Here is a 17898-nt window from a genome sequence, read left to right as displayed (position 1 = left end):
TGTGTACAGGTGTCTGGTGCACCACATGTATCCAAGCAGTGGGAGTGGGATTTTAGAATTTTAAACACATGTTCAATGATATTCCATGTTTGTGACAATGTGAAGTTACATACTATCTCTGTAATGGTCTAGGTGCAGAAGATGGGGCTATCAGCTTTGGTACCCTTCATCATCTGCAACACACAAGGGTGGATACGATTATGCGTTGGCTGCTGCATACATACATGGGACCAGCATACAAAAGACTCTGTGGGTGGTAATGAGTGCTCCTGCAAACTAAAATGCTCTGTAGAAACTTACCCTGAATGAAACACTAGTACTAGTTGGATGTGTACCAGATGTATGAATCATAGGAACTGCCAGGATGGTACAGACATATTGTATGTAATACCCTATGCTTAGCTGATGGAGTGGAAGCCTATCTGGTAGATATACTAGATACAAGAGGAATGTCATTTATGTGTTTGACAGCACTGTGGATGCAGTAAATGGCTCCCAGTACCTCAGAGAAATGGGCTATGTTACAGAATGTCTACATAGCAGTGATTCTCTCCTTTTCTGTCTGTGGAAACCAACTGTGCTTCTCCACATGTCTCTGCATTATGGCAAGGAAATGGTACAACATTCGCAAGGTCAGCACCTGCAAAACACCTATCCTGTCCCATCAGATGCTGAAAGGAAAGTTAATGCTACCTGTCGCTTGTCCCCATCTAACACAGATGACAAGCAGGCATGGTATTTCATTTAAATGCTGTAATACATAGAAACACATCAGGATGGATAGCAGCATCATAAAATCTAAACAAACTGGCTAACAGACAGGCCTTACATACATACATGCATACATCTCAACAGCTTACTACAAAATGGCAGTCAGGCTCGCACATGCTCGGTATTTATGCACTTGTGCAAGCCCTTGGATAGCTTCTTAAAGGTACAGACACACACACTGATCTACATCCTCCCTCTTAAAAATATTGCCCTTGGTAAAAACAATATTAGAGTCAGACATACATTGCTAGACATTAGAAGCAAAACACAATGTTCATGTCCAAGCTGCAGTGTATATGTTACATGGTCTGGAGATATGACCGGATTACGTAATATAACAATCTGGACTTTGAATAACAACACAGGACAGTCTCAAAAACTCATATCCATACTTCTCTTTCATCACACAGGAATGGGAATATTCTCTGGAACTTCCTCAGGAATTGGAGCACTGGACAACTCACTCTGAGATACTCTTTCTCATAGGTTATGTGCTGTGGTATAGGCTCGGACACTGGTATTAAATGCTTCTGATTCCATCTAAAGTCTGATCCTTGTGATTACACAATATACAGTCTCGGCTCTGGGTAAATAATCTTCATAATGCCAATCTGATCATAACCTCTGGACATTTGCATCCTTACACTTTTCGTTCTTGTAATTGATTGAGTGGTTTGCTGGTTTTATTGTAGTAGGACTTCTGGGTTAGGCGTTTCTTCAACAGATTGGTTTTCACTGAGCTGTTTTTCTTAACACATGGAACCAACAATTGACTGCTGATTGGTAATGTGGTTCTGGTTTGTCTTGACAGAAGTCTATGGCCAGGAGAACCAAGATGTTTATCATGAGGAATGTTTCTGAGATTCAAGAGATTCAGGAAAACATCACTATTATCTTGTTATGACTTCTCAAGTAACTGCTTTGCACTTTGAACTGCATGTTCTGCCATATCACTTGACTGTGGATATTCTGGGCTACTCATGACATGACTAAAGTCCCATTCTTCAGCAAACTTTTTGAACTGTTGTCTTGTAAACTGTATGCCATTATCAGAAATAACTTTCTGTGGACTACCATGGACTGCAAAATGATGCTTCATCTTAGTAATGACAGTACTGGATGCTAGGTTAGGAAGTAGGTCAATCTAAAACCAAGTGGAGTAAAAGTCTACTAATACCAAATAATGTGGACCATTCCACTTGAAAATGTCAGTGGCTACTGTCGACCAAGGTAGTTCAAGAATCTGGTTTAGCCGAAATGGTTCCTTCTGTTAATGTCACTTAGTACTATTACACATACAACAAGATGAAAGTGCTCTCTCCATGTCTTTTGACATAGAAGGCCAAAATACTAGTCCTCTCGCCCTTCTTTTGGTAGAGTCAGTTCTTGGGTGACCACGATGCAAGATAGTAAAGTATTCTTGTATTCTTGTTGCAAGGACTTTGGAAAAATCACTTTCGGACCTTTCATAATAATATGTACCTTCAGATAAGTACCTTTATCTGCACTTTTTTTCAAATAATATAGTATTTAAATTGATTTAACTGTGTTGCAGGAATATTAACTAAACTGGAAGTTTTGACTCTGCTCTTCAGTTAGTCTCACCCACCCTCCCTGTTTTTGTTTTGGTGTTAATCTTAGTGGCCTTAAAACTGCCCACCCCTCTTGTAAATTTGTGTTTGGATATTCCTTCTGGGCCCATCTCATTTGCTCACTCAACTGAGTGCAGTGAGATCATATTCTGATTTCAGGCACTCCTACTGGGTACAAAGAGAGCATCTGGGAAAAAAAAAATTTTAAGCTTGTTTCCTGCCTTTCCTGTTAAGTGGTATAGACTGTTTGTAGGCTTCTGAGCCCCCAAGCCCTTCTGTGTTGGAGGGAAGCCTTCTAGCTTAGTTTTTTTTTTCTTATAACTAGCCAGTTTTCTAGTTTCAGCACTCAAATCTGTTTCTTTGAACTCAGCACTTGTTCAGATCTCATTGTAAGCACTACATAAGCTGCAAATTACTACAGCACTCAACTTTCTTCACTTGTCTAGTGGAAAGCTGTTTTTAGTACTTAATAAATAAGCACTTATCCAGGCATGTCTAAGGGTCAGCTCCCAGTGATTTCTCCTGTCTACCTGATGAATCTGGGCATCTTGGGGCAATGCAGCAATTGCCTCATGTACACAGACAACCCTCTCCTCCTACCACCCAACACTACAACCTGTGAGAGATGGACTTATATAGCCAAACTGGAAGCAAAGCTCTCTTCACCCAAGACTGGACTAGACAGTCAAGAGGAGATGGTAAACACTTGCACCACACCACACTCATCACATAGTCCCTCAAAACCTACACCACCAAAACTCACACATAGAAACACAAAACACACACCTACATTTACGGAGACTCTCAGTAAAAACCTGCCCAAGCATCAGGGACATCCAAAGCATAAACGCAAGCAAACTCCACCCCCCAACACAACCCAAATGACACATAGCCCACAAACTCAGTGTGCCACTCAACCACAGCCCATAAGGCATAACAACGTACCCAACACTCTAGTCATAGGTGACTCTATAGTCAGGCACACTGATGTTCCACTCACTAGACTAAACAAGGAGAAAGTTACTGTCAGGTGCCAGGATCCGCCACATAATGCATGCACTCAGGTCACTCCACAATAAGTACAAATATGACACTGTCATTGTCCATGTTGGTGTGAATGACCTGAGATGTACCTCCCTGGACTACATGAAAAGAGACATGGACGAGTTCTCTGATCTTGTATCCCAGGCAGGTATGACCTTAACCCTGAGTAGCATCCTGCCATCACCCAGAATGATACCACAGTACAAGGACAAAATGATTGACTTTAACAATTGGCTAAGCTTCTGGTGTCATTCTAAGGGGATCCAGTATTTGTCTGCCTGGGACGACATGATTGACAGTCCACGATGCTTTGCCAGAGATGGCCTGCACTCGTTGCCCTTAGGATTCTGGATACTGGCTAAGGCTCTTGCCACCTCTATAGTGCCTTTTTTAGGCAAGGTTCAAATGACAAATTCACCACCATAACAGGTACAAGCAAGCAAAATCTGAGGGTAATGCTACTCAATGCTAGAAGTCTAAACCTCAAAATGCACTCACTCGAGGCACTCCTTAAAATGGAGAACATTGACATCTGTGCAGTGACAGAGACCTGGTTCAAAGCTCCAGAGAGAGAGAGAGAGAGAGAGAGAGCTCCTGCATTACCAGGCTTCAATTCATACCACACCTTTCGGCCACCTAACCCAGAAAGAAGCACTAAAGGTGGAGGCGTGTCCATATTCATTAAGGATATCCACACCTCCAGGCTAGTTGCACAGCATAATGCATCCAAGATTATCCAAGTGCAACTAACTCTGGGCAAGACCGCAATCCAAATTGTAGCTTGCTACAGACCCCCCACCATGCCCCAGGATTCACACTCCTCATTTCTTGATACACTGGAAAGTATTAGGGTACAACCCAACACCCTAATAATGGACGATTTCAACTACCCCACCATTAACTGGGAAAACTACTCATGTACCAACTCTTTTGCTCAACGTTTTCTAGAATTCATAAATTCCAACGCCTTGGATCAACTTATTCACACCCCCACCAGGGGCAGCAATATCCTAGACCTGGTCATTACCAACATGGGAAACCGGTGTTCCACACCAGAGGACAATTCCTCGTTGGTCAGATACGACCACAAGCTAATCAGCCTAGACATCCACATCCCACCCGCAGCCCCAATTAGGGAAACCATCGTAAAAAACTTCTCAAAAGCCAACTTCACACTTCTTAAGACAGAAGTGGCAAACTTTATGACACCCATGCAGACGGACAATAGAGGTATGACTGCCAAATCCTACACAAATGCACTTTATAAGCACTTACACGAGTGCATGGATCATGCAATCCCTAATAGAACCAAGATGTTATCCTCCAAAGAAAGGAAGCCAATCTGGTGGTCGTCTGCCATAAACAAACTCTACAACAGAAGAAAGAAACTGTTGCAAAAAAGAGTAAAATCCCATGACTGGAGGAACTCCCTGGTCAACCTCAGTAAGAAGCTGAGATCCCTCATAAAATCCTCCAAAGCTAGTTACGAAAACAAAATTGCCACTGACTGTAAAGACAACCACAAAGCATTCTATAGCTATGTCAAGAATCTAAATGGGAACACTCAGATCTGCTCTGAGTTACAGCATAATGGCACTAAATATATAAATATACAGGCCCTCTAGGGGGTGAGAGGGGGGGTGAAGTTCGTACTGAACCTATCTGCTAGGATGCTGGCAATATCCCAGGCTGCGTTCTACACGAACTATAGAATGAACTGGCACCCTACCTAAGTACCATGTTCTATCACAACCTCACCATAGGCTTTGTACCCACTGAATGGTGCACCACGACAGTTATCCCACTCCACAAAGGGGGAGCCATGACGGACCCCGGGAACTACCGCCCCATTAGCCTGACGAGCCTGGTCTGCACGGCCATGGAACGTTATCATCATGGAACTCATAAACAAAGACATTGGTAATCTCAAAACTCTGGACCCTACTCAGTTTGGATTTGTAAAAGGCAGATCATGTCTCCTAAACCTGATTGACTTCTTTGAAGCAGTCACCAAAGCCATAGATGAGGGTAAAATGGTTCACACAGCTTATCTAGATCTCGCCAAGGCTTTTGACACCATCCCCCACTCTGGAATTATAGATAAGCTCACTAAACTAGGTATAAATCCCTATGTCACAAGATGGGTTGCCAACTGGCTCACGGACAGAACCCACACTGTGAAAGTAGCGGATTCCAAATCCGACTTCAGACCAGTGACAAGTGGAGTACCACAGGGTTCAGTCCTGGGTCCTCTCCTGTTGGGTATCTACTTCTCTGAAGTGCAGGCCAACACAGAAGGTCTTTGGCTAACAAAGTTTGCAGATGACTGCAAACTAGGAACCATAATCAAAACTCCTAACGATGTGGACAAACTACAAAAGGGCCTCACTGAGACAGATACCTGGTGTCAAAGCCATGGCATCAAGCTCAATGTCAAAAAGTGTATTGTCATCCCCTTTGGTAAAAACTCTGTACCCATGAACTACCACATAGCTGGTAGTCTACTTAATGCTGAAAATGTGATAAGAGACCTTGGGACACAGGTGGACAGTAGTCTCTCCTTTGATAATCACATCACCACAGTGGTCAGGAAATACTTCTACGTGGCTCATCTCATCACAAAAGGATTCTCATCCAGAAAAAAAGAGGTCATTGTTCCCCTCTACTCATCACTCATTAGACCCTTTATAGAGTACAATGCCCCTTTTGGTATGTACCTCACAAGACATCTACAACAACTGGAAAGACCACAGAAATACCTCACAAAGAGGATTACTGGCCTCAAACAGATGTCCTATGCAGACCGTCTCAAAAAACTAGAGCTTTACTCCATCACATATCGCCTACTCAGGGGCAATCTCTGCCTAACATACAAAGCTATGTCAAACCCAGAGCTGTTGGACCTGCTCCACTTAAAGAAATTCCAATCCCTCCGAGCTACATGCTCTAGTGACCTTAACCTTGTCACCACAATAAACAGAACATGCTGGAGGGATAGATTCCTGTCCCAGAGACTTCCCATACTCTGGAACAGACTACCTATCTATGTCAAACAGAGCTCCTCATTAGCACTCCAAGAAAAATCTTGATGACTGGATTTGAAATGGGAAATTCATCCCGGGGATCACTTCTGTGGTTCTGTTCGACAGGGGCACAGGAAAATAATTTTCTTGGGCGGCGAAAGCCAGGGTACATTTTTTGGCTAGGCTTGTAAGGGCCCTAGGGCCAATAGCCTAGTACCTACCTATGAACCTATATCTTTGTCAGACAAAATCTCATCTCTGTATGGAAAATAAGTAAGCAGGCAAAATACAGTCAGTCTCCACTGCTAAAGGTTCCTCAGGGACAGAAATAAAGCAAACACAAATACTGAGTCACCAGCACGGTAAAGGTCTGAAGTGCACTGTAGCAATAAAATTAGTCCTTTGATAAAACCAATCTTTTAATAAAAATATTTAAAATCAAAAAGAAAGAAAAAACAAATGAAGCTGTATACGGGTTGATCACTAGAACATCCTTGTTACTTAGAGGGCATGAAGAAATGTTCAGTACTAAACTCTGAGCCAAATCTTTTGGTGGAAGAAGTTCTTTCTCTTGTTTTTCAGAGATTCTTTCCTGATTCTATGAGACTCCATGGAAAATGTACTTTCAGCCATGTGCAGTAAGTTGAAATGATAAGGAATCTACACACTGAACCCATACAATCAGGAAATATAAAGTCCAGAGAGAAGCAAAAGGTTGATTTGGTAACATCGAAAGGGACTATGGAAAATAGTTGTACCTGTCCCACCACATTTACTTCAACACTTGTGAATCCTGGCACAGGTACTGGAATACAGCTGGATGTCCGACCAAAAGAAGGAGCCTCTTTTTCTACTCTCCCTTACCAACTCCCATTTATTTTGAACAAAAATCAGAGGTCGGCCAGTCAAGACAGGAAGAGAAAGAAAAATGGCGACTCAGTATTTGCATTTGCTGTATGGAAAATAAGGAAGCACTTCTTGAGGTAAACTAGATTGTTCTGATGGCCAACCTTGATTGATAAAGTGGTTAAGCCTCAGTAAAATTGGATCTGTGGCTGTGTGATCTCTCAGCTCAATCAGACAAGTGGAAGAAAAATATCTCACTTCCATGACTTCATAATCAAGGTTCTTATTCTCGTGCTGTTGAGTGGTGTTTCTGGATGATCCGGATAATGTGTCAGCAAGATAAAGAAGTCTGCCTTTCTTGTAGTCAAGAGTAAAATTATACTTTTGGAATCTCAACATTATGCGTTGCAGTCTGGCTGGAGCTGAATGCATAGGCTTTCTCAAGATAGTGACTAGAGGTTGGTAGTCTGTTTCGATCTGGATAAGTCTACACAAACATAATCATGGAACTTCAAACATGCAAACACAATTGCCAAAAGCTCTTTCTTGATCTGGGCATACAGCATTTCAGTTTTGGTAAGAGTTCTCGATGGATAAGCAACAGCTTGACCCTCTTGTAGAATGACTGCACCAAGACCAAATTTCAAAGCATCACAGGGAAGTGTTACTGGTTTGTGAACATCATAGTATCTGAGAGATGGTGGACTAGCCATTTTGTGTTTCAGGACATCAAATGCTTTTTGGTGCTGCTCTAACCAGGACCAGGATACATCTTAATGTGTCAGCTCTCTGAGCGGTGCTGATAGTTGGCTCAAGTCTGGAATGAACTTGCCTAGATAGTTGACCATGCCAAGAAAACATTGCAGGGCTTGAACATTGTCTCAAGCTAGCATCTCGAGAATGGTTGTTTGCTTTGAAGGGTCTGTTTGTATGCCTGAACTAGTAAATAAATGACCGACATAAGTAGCCTCTTGTAGCCTGCCTTTTCATTTCTGTGGATTAATCTTAAGATTCACTTGGCGTGCTCTTTCCAGAACTTTTCTGAGGTTTCTATCATGCTCAGCTTCATCATCACCTCCTACTAGTATGTTATCTACTATAATAGCACAAGGATACCCAGAAAAAAGTTGCTCCATTGCACATTGAAAGACTTCACTTACAGAATTTATCCCAAGTGGCATTCTCAAAAATCTATACCTGCCAAACGGAGTACTGAATGTAGTGAGCAATGAGGACTTCTTGTCAGGCTGAATCTGCCAAAATGAACTCTTTGTATCTAAGACAGAAAAACAGAGGGATATAGCATCAAGGCTGTGACTTCTTTGAATGTGCACATTGGATTATGAGGTCTTTTTAGTGCTTTGTTTAAATTTCGTGGATCAGTACATATTCTGATATCATCTAAGCTTTTCTTATGAGCTACTACCATGGAAGATACCCATTCAGTTGGAGTTGCAACTGGTCAGACCACACCTTGTCGCACCATTTTATCTAGCTCAGCTTTGACTCTGTCCTGCATAGCTACTGGAACTTTCTGTGCTGACCTGATAACTGGACTGACCTCTGGATCTAACTTCATGAAGTACACAACTGGAAGCTTCCCTAGTTTGTCTTCAAAAATATCAGCATAGGTAGAAAAAAAATGTATAGGGCGAAATTAGAGTAGTGGTCTTTCAAGCTGACTTGGAGGACTTCCTTATGAAATGAAAGCAGTCCCATTTTCAAACTGTCTCTGAGCCATAATAATGACTGGGCGTGTCTTTTGACCACATAAAATGACAAGTCGTATCACCTTCCAGCACAGTAACATGAAGGCACTACTGAGCCATCAGTCTGAATTTCTTCACCACCATAACCAACAAGCTTGGCACACTTTGAAAAATCAAGCCTTTCACCAGTCAAGTGAGTGTGTACTCTAGCAAATGTTTCTGCTGACATAACATTGCACTTATAACCTGTGTCAGCTTTGAGGTTTATGTGTTTTCCATTTAGCCAAACAGTACAAAATACTTCATTCTTTGCCCTTAAATCTACTGCATTAACTGTTTCATGAAGCACTGACACAACCTACCTGAATGCTTTAAGAAGGGGGCAAGCCCCCCTGCACCCCCCACACCCCTTGCTCTTTAAATATACCAACTCCGAGATCGCACTACAGTGCAGAAAAGGGAAATCTTCCCATTCTGCATTGTATGGAGATCTCTGTTGAAACATTTGAACTTTTAAAAGTTTGATCACATGGTGTTGTTTTAAGAGTTCGTCAATATGATATAGACCCTTTATCTATATATATATATATATATATATATATATATATATATATATATATATATATATATATATATATATATATATATATATATATATATATATATATATATATATATATATATAGATACATAGATAGATATAAAACTCCTGGTGAGTTGGCCATCACTCCTGTGTCCTCCGTTGGATGAGATGCCTAGTAACTCTTTGACAGTCATTCCCTATTGCAATATTACCAGCTTACTAATTTTTTTTTATTAAATGTAAACATGGTACATTTATTCTTCAAAGGCAGCAGGCACTGAATTTGTTCATGGAACACTGAAATGTAATGCTATTTGCCAGCAGCAACTTCTTATTAGCTCTAGAGCTCTTTAATGTAGAATTATTCAGATGACTTTTACTTCTGCAAAGATGTGTGTATTAATTAATAATGGTGGATTGTAATGACAGAAGTTTGAGTGGCCTATTGTGGTTGAAATGTTCTGTAATGGGTAGTTTTGTCATTATTGGTTCATATCATTTGTTTCACTGGTTACTGGAAAACTTTTCAAAACTACACATTTAAAACACAGTAACAAGTGGTGCTGTATTACACGAAGAATATAATGTAATACAATCAGGATGGTGCTTTAAAGAACACATGTATGTATGCACGGCCCTAAAAATGTGTGCAGGGGCTTAAGATTTAAAAATAGCGCAAAGGTCAACTTAATCCACCACTGTCCAGATGCATTTTCTTTGACTGTGGGTTTCAATACCGTTTTGATGAATGCAAGTTTCAAGGGCAGGGAAGCTTATTGTTTATGATAAATCTGTCTTCATTATGAGACTGTATTGTTTTGTTTTGTTTAGCAAATGACTGTCAGTGTTTGTGCTATAAAATTTAAAATAAAAGTTTTAAATATCTGTTATGATTGTAGAAGTAAAGAAAAAAATAGTATGCACACTGACAACTTTGAACAGTGTTTATGATAACTAGGGAGAAATAGCCAAGTAATGAGACACTGAATTAGCTGGAGGGGCTGCCCCGGGAGGGAGCTGATGTGGGGGTGGGGGACCTGATCCATTACCATGCCAAGGGCCCCAGTTGACTATGATCCGGCTTTGGGGCTGGGGTGTCACTTTAGCAGCAACAATCATTTAGAGCCAGGGTTCATACCACCAGGTGGCTAGCCATGCTGCTGTTATTCTTCCATACCAGTCACTTCCATGCACACGTACACCTATGGCCAATTTAGAGTGCCCACTAGAGGGTGGTCACAGTGGTGCAGTGGTTAGTGTTGCTGCCTCACAGCAAGAGGTTCTCCGGTTCGATCCTCGGCTGGGGTGCCTCCTGTGCAGAGTCTGTATGTCCTCCCTGTGGTAGTGTGGGTTTCCTCTGAGTGCTATGGTTTCCTCCCACATCTCAAAGACATGTTGTAGGTGGATTGGACACTCTAAATTGGCCCTAGGTGTGAGTGCATGCATGTGTGTGCCTTCTGTGGTAGGTTGGGTGCCGAGCTAGTAACTCGACACAGTAAAAACTCCACTGCCAATCATGAGCGGACAGGTTGATCTGCTGTGGTGACCCCTAAACAGGAAAAGCCAGAAGAAAAAGAATAAGTCTACCTACTGTATGCCTCTGGAATGTGGGAAGAAACTAGAGCTCCCAGAGGAACCTCATGCAGACACATGGAGGACATGCATACTCCACACAGAAGGCACCCCAGCTAAGAATCAAACCATAGAACCTCTTGATGTGAGGCAACAATACTATCATTGTACCATGTGGTTTCTTCCCACATTCCAAAGGCATGCAGTAAGTGGATTGGACACTCTAAATTTGCCATAGATGTGAGTGTGCATGTGAGAGTATGTGTGGTATGGAAGAACAGCATGGTAGGGTTAGCTACCCTGTAGTGTTAACAATAGTTCTAGATGATTGTTACTGTTAAAATGACACTCCAGCTCCATGTTGAAAATGCAAACAGAGGTTTTGGATAGATGGGTGGATGGTTATGGAAAGATCATCAGTATATAGTTGTGCAACTGAGAATAGTTATAAGCCACATGATTTTTTTTAATGCAGGTCACTAAATATTATTTATGTGCTTTTACAGCTGTACTATCACAGGCACAGCTTACAATAAAAGAGATATGATAACCCATCATAGTAGAAGTACAAAGTGAACTAAGGAAAATGAAGTTAATGAAGGTGGCAGGCTCAGATGATGTCGCTGCAGATATGATGAAAATATTGGGTGCATTATGGGAGAAATGGCTCATGAGGATACTCATCCCAGTATATATGTGTATCCCATATGACTGGAGAATGAGCATTCTGAGGGCCAGTGTGTATAAGAACAAAGGGGATATTCACAATTAAAGGCTATACAGAGATATCAAACTCCAGTCGCACTGTAAGAATGTGTTGGTGTAGGTGACAAATAAATGAATATTCAAAGTATTAGAAAGTAAGATGGGAGATAAGCAACTGAGATTGACAGGATGCTTACGATTAGACAGATATTCAAAAAGAAGCTGGAGAAGAAGAATGAGTCCTACTGAGCATTTGTTGACTTGGGGAAAATGTATATGGACAAGGACCCAAGAAAGATTATTTGGGCAGTATTGCAGTGGTTCGGTGTCCTGGAAACACTGATAGAATTAGTACAGGGACACAATGGTATAAATACAAACAAAGTTCAGGCTCACAGAGGGGTTTTCAATGAGAGTGGCTGTGCATCAGGGTTCAACTCCTCTTCATTCTTTTGATGAATTACATCAGCGAACATGTCAAAGGGTTCAGATCAACAATGCTGGTGTATGCAGATGATATGGGACTACAAGTAGATTATGAAAAAGAAGTTATGTACCTACCATAACGTTCCATGTTAGTTGTCTTCATTTCACCTTCTTTCTTGCTGGTTGGGATCGGAGCTGATCCTCGGCTCTGACTTGGCCATCTTCTATAGCTCGAGAGCTGTTTACTGGCTCGAGGCTACCCCTTATCCCATGATGCCTAGCGATAGCTACCCAGATCTCATTTGAAATAGCTAACCCCAGACATAGCCAGAGAATAAACCTGTCCAAACAAATAGGTTGAGTATACCTGTCATACTCTCTAAGTCAGTAGAGGAAACAAATCAGAGAACACTCAGCCAGTGAAACCAGAACTCCTCTCGGTCCATTAGGACAGGGGGACGGAGGCTGGGGTGCAAGAAAGAAGGTGAGATGAAGACAACTAACATGGAACATTATGGTAGGTACATAACTTCTTTATGTTAAGTTGTCTGTCTCGCCTTCATTCTTGCTGGTTGGGACAGCATCCCTAGCACCTACAATCCTGGGTGGCTCATTGGAGCAGACTCTTCAGAACAGTGGAACCAAAGTCAGCTCTGCTCTTGGAGACCATATCTAGCTTGTAATGAGAAATAAAGGTATGAGGATTCACCCACATAGCAGCTGCACAGATAGAATCCATGGGCAACCTAGATTGGAAGGCTACAGAGGTGGCCAAGGCCCTAGTAGAATGACCTTTCGGTTTGATAGGTAACTCTTTGTTCCTTAATTGATAAATGAAAGTAATAGTGTGAGACAACCATCTGGACAAGGTTACCTTGGAAACTGGGAGACCTTGTTTGCCTAGAGTGTAGGAAAGGAATAGTTTGTCTGACTTCCTTATTTCCTTAGTCCTATGCAGGTAAAAATGCAATTGTCTATGAACGTCCAATTGGTGTAATTTGTACTCTGCCTTGTTGGTGTGGTTAGGGAAAAACACAGGAAGGTCTTTAGATTGGTTTAAATTATTTCCTGAGCAGACTTTCGGAAGAAACAAAGGATTAGTCCTCAGAGCAACCCTGTCCTTATGAAAAACCAAGTATGGAGGATGAACACATAGTTCCTGAAGTTCAGAGACATGTCTGGCTGAAGTAATAGCTACCTGAAAGAGTGTCTTCCAAGATAGAAACTTAATGGAACAGGATGCTGCTGGTTCGAAAGGAGGCAGAGTTAAGGAAGTTAGTACCAAATTAAGGTCCCAAGGAGGAGGGAGTTCTCTCACTGGAGAACTAAGGAGAGTGGTCCCTCTCAAAAAAGCTTTACAGAGCTTATGAGACATAATGTTTGAATTTGACAAACCAACATGAAAGTTAGAAATGGCTGCTAATTGAACCCTGATTGTAGCAGAAACGAACCTAGAATGAAAAAGTTGTGCTAGGAATTCCAGAATTTTGTGGACTGGGGCTGAAAAGGGATCTACGTTCCTAGCCTCTGCCCAACAAGAAAAACGTTTCCATTTACTAGCATATGTTTTTTCTGGTTGTGGACATGTGAGAGGAGACAATAATTTCACGTACAGCCGGGGAAATGCTGGGAAGCCTGGCTAAGGTTGGAAGTGGAGCAACCAAGCTGTGAGCTGGAGAGTTTGGAGGGATTGATGCAACCCGCCTGATTGATAAGTCAGTAGGTCTGGAATCGGATCCACAGTCCAAGGCTGATTAAGAAGGTAATTGTGCAGGAACGGGAACCATATCTGTCGAGGCCAGTAGGGGGCAATCAGGATCATTTTGCAACCCAACGATATTGCTTTCTGTATGTGTTTTGGAATCAGGGGAAATGGAGGAAAGGCATAAATAAGTTCCTGAGGCCAATCGTGGACTAGTGCGTCTCTGGGTGAGTAACCTGGAAGCGGAAGAAGGGAAAAGTAGTTGCTGCATTTGCTGTTGAAGGGGGTGGCAAAAAGATCACAGCAAGGCTGTCCCCATTTGCAGAAGATAAGATCTGCAACTTCCTGATTCAGAGACCACTCTTGAGGCATGAGGATAGCTCTGCTGAGGCTGTCGGCTATGATGTTGGACCTCCCAGGGATGTGTGTCGCAATCAGAAAACACTGGGAGGAAATTGCCCACTGCCACAGTCTGAGTGCTTCTCGACACAGGGGTTAGGACCAGGTTCTGCCCTGCTTGTTGATGTACCACACCACTGACATGTTGTCTGTTTGAATTACAATGGTCCCAGAAGGAAGAGAGTCCTGAAGGGCTTGCAACACTAGGAGCATGGCTCTCATTTCTAGGACGTTTATGTGCAGATGGTACTCGTGAGGCTGCCAAGTGCCTTGGACTGTCCTGCCCTGATAATGCCCCCCCCACCACCCTTCCAGGGAGGCATCTGTGGTCACTGTGGCTACCGGAGAGGGCTGAATGAAGGGTCTGCCCTGAGTCACTAGTGGGGAGACCATCCACCAGGAAAGGTGCCTTTTGCATGCTTCTGTAATCATGATCATGTGAGACATGGGCAGCTGTTGGAAAGACCACTGTGTGAACAAAAGCCCCTGAAGGATCCTCATGTGAAAGCGGGCCAGTGGGATTAGAAGAATGGCTGCTGCCATGGAACCCAGAGTTTGAAGGACGAACCTGATGTGGATTCTTTTGCTCTGCATTAGAATTTGTACTTGCTGATGAATTGTAGACACCCTTTCTGGCGGTAGCCTTGCGGACATGTTCCTTGTGTCTAAGTCTGCTCCTATGTAGGTGATAGATTGACAGGGCAACAAGGCAGATTTTTCGAAGTTTATTGTAATGCCTAGCTGGGAGCAGATTGTGATTGTGTAGTCCCTGGCTTGTAGAAGTTGATGCCTGGTAGTAGCAGTGAGGAGCCAGTCGTCTAGATATGGAAACACCTGGAATCCTCAACGTCTCAGGTGAGCCGTGACCACTGCCATACATTTGGTGAACACCCTGGGGGCTGTGGTGAGAACAAAGGGCAGAGCTCTGAACTGGTAATGACTGGCTCCCAGCCAGAAGTGAAGAAATCTCCTGCAGCGCCTGTCCATCTTGATATGGTAGTATGCATCCTGAAGATCTATCGAGCACATCCAATTGTCCTGACCCAGAAAGGGTAGAATGGACTGTAGCGTGACCATCCAAAACTTTGTTCTTTGTACAGACCTGTTTAGACTGCTGAGATCCAGAATTGGTCTCCAGTCCCCTGTCTTTTTTGGTACCAAAAAGAACCTTGAGTAATTTTAGGATCCATGCTGGTCTGCCGGGACTTCCTGGGTGACTCTTTTTTTTTAGCAGTTTTGAAACTTCTATTACTGCTTCATCCTTCAGATTGGGTGGAACATCTGGAAGGGATTTCCTTGACGGTAAGGGGGGTTGACAGAAAGGAATTTTGTAACCTCCGGACATAATGGACCATACCCATCTGTCTTGCGTTAAAGTTTGCCAGGCTTTTGGGTACAGTGAAAGCCTTCCCCCAACTGCCTCCAGAGGTGAGCAGCCGGGCAACCCTTCAGGGATGCAGAGAAAGATTCGCTGTTGCCCTGGTTCTGCGGACCCCCTGTGCCACGAGGGTTGCACCTGTTGTTATTGTTTCCCCCTCTGCCCCTGGAGGAAAAATCACTACGTGTGTCAGGCAAGGCTTCCTGGGATTTTCAGAACCACATTTTGCTACTCTTCTAACCTTTGGGGTACGGTCTAGAAGGAGTGGAAAAACGGACTCCCATGGCAGAGAGAGTCTTGCCTTCTTGCTCACACTTAGTCAAAGTGTCTTTCACCTGTGGTCCAAAAAGAAAGGAACCATCAAAGGGGGTGTTGATGAATGACGCTCGAAAGGGTTCCACAAAATTACACAGCCGCATCCATGCATGCCTCCTAAGGGCCAAACTTGTACCTGCGGCTCTACTAGCACCATCGACTGCATAGGAAATGAGCCTCATGGAGGAGTTAACTGCAGAATTAAGCATCGCCAGCTGGGAAGCTACTTTAGCTTGAGCCCCCTCAGCTGATGGATCTTGAAGGCTATCTCTGAGATCTTTAAGGAGATCCCTCTGAAGCCGGGTAAAATTACATAAGTAGTTCAGTGACCTCATAGAAAAGGTCGCTGAAGTGAACATTCGCTTTCTGTATCTGTCCATGGTCCTAGACTCCTTGTTAGGAGGATGGACAGATGAAGAGGTCTCCGCTAACTCTTTTTTGGTGGCTGCTGCTACCACCATGGCATCAACAAGAACATCTTTGGTAAGGAACTGCTTATCCTGGGGTGCTGTGATGAATTTGCCAGGTCTCCTCGGAGTTGGTTCCACTGTATCCAGAGATGACCAAGCCTTTCAAGCCACCACTGTCATAAGTGGATCGAAAGGTGGAGAAACCCAGGAGGTGGAAGGTCGGGAACCGAACGCATCCAGAAATACAGACTCATCCTTGGTAGGGGCTAGGGGATTCCAGTTCCCCCTCTGCTTAAGCATTTCTAGGATGTCCGAGAATGAAACATCTTCAGAGGGGGATCTCTGGGACCCTTTCGAATCATTTAAGTCTGTATCAGAAGTGACAGACTCAGGGGAGCCAATGTGCTTCCTCTTGCACTTCTTCTTACAAGGGGGCTCCTCTGAATGATCAGGGGAGGCCTCAGAAGAAGATGAAACACCCAATGGGGTGCCCTGGAGTGTCGGTTTCCTATGCTTGGGGTCTGGAGAAGGAGCAGAGGTTGGCACAGGCACTACAGGGGATGGAGCCGGTGGAGCCAATAGTGGAGCTGACTCAATGGCCAGCACACTCCTCATGACATCAAAGGCGTCCCTGCCACAATGCAGAGAAAGCTCCAGTTCCGAGGAAATTGGAATCTTTCTCCACACCAAGGGAGACGGCTCAGAGGCCGATGTAGGAGCCGAGCTCACCCGCTCCGAAGCTCTGAGAGGGAGAACGGGGTCAGACAAGGGTCCGATGCCACTCACCCCCTTGGAGCCGATGAGAGAACCTCGGTGCCCAGATCCCTCGATGGACGGCACCACCGAGGGGATCGGAACCGAAGTCGAAACCGAAAGAGATTGAGTTATCGGAGCCGACTTTTCCACTACTCAAACCCCAATGAACTCCAGCTCCGAACTCATTGGAGTCGGAGGAGGAACATCGATAAAAGTGGATGGAGCCGACACCTGTTGAGGAGGGCTGGTCAACATCTTGGCAAGTGCCTGCGACTTTAGCAACCTACTGACCACTCTCTCCACATCTTGATCCGACAGCCTAGAGGATCAAGAGGAGTGAGAGGATCGGTGACTGCACTCACTCTAAGGCAAAGGAGACTGAGGAGCTGAATGTACCGATTCCAGTGAAGGGGACCTCAGCCTCTTGTGGCTCTGCAAAGGCTCCAAAGTTTCTGATGGAGCTGACAGTGAGATAGTCTTATCAGTGCCAGCCAGAACCGAAGTAAAAGGTACAGTCTGAAACGAGGACGACTCCAAATTGGAGCTGACGGCTTGGTAGATTTAGAGGATTTCACAGGCTGAGAGCTCTTAGCCGGTGAATCCTGGGGTTTTAAAAGACCTCTGAGAATAAGCTTATTCTTACACTCCTGCAGGACTCTTGGACTAA

General features: G+C 43.6%; 1 protein-coding gene across 1 annotated transcript in view; it reads right to left on the bottom strand.

Annotated features, from left to right (window-relative positions):
- CPNE9 (copine family member 9) overlaps positions 1–17898 on the bottom strand; it is a 2305657-nt gene that overhangs the window by 1672225 nt on the left and 615534 nt on the right. The window lies entirely within an intron of this gene.

The sequence above is a fragment of the Protopterus annectens genome, chromosome 7.part0, assembly GCF_019279795.1.
Source record: "Protopterus annectens isolate FY-2018-M chromosome 7.part0, PAN1.0, whole genome shotgun sequence".
NCBI classification, from domain to species: domain Eukaryota; kingdom Metazoa; phylum Chordata; order Ceratodontiformes; family Protopteridae; genus Protopterus; species Protopterus annectens.
The sequence above is the reverse complement of the archived record's forward strand: the minus strand, read 5'-3'. Positions and strand labels throughout refer to the sequence as shown.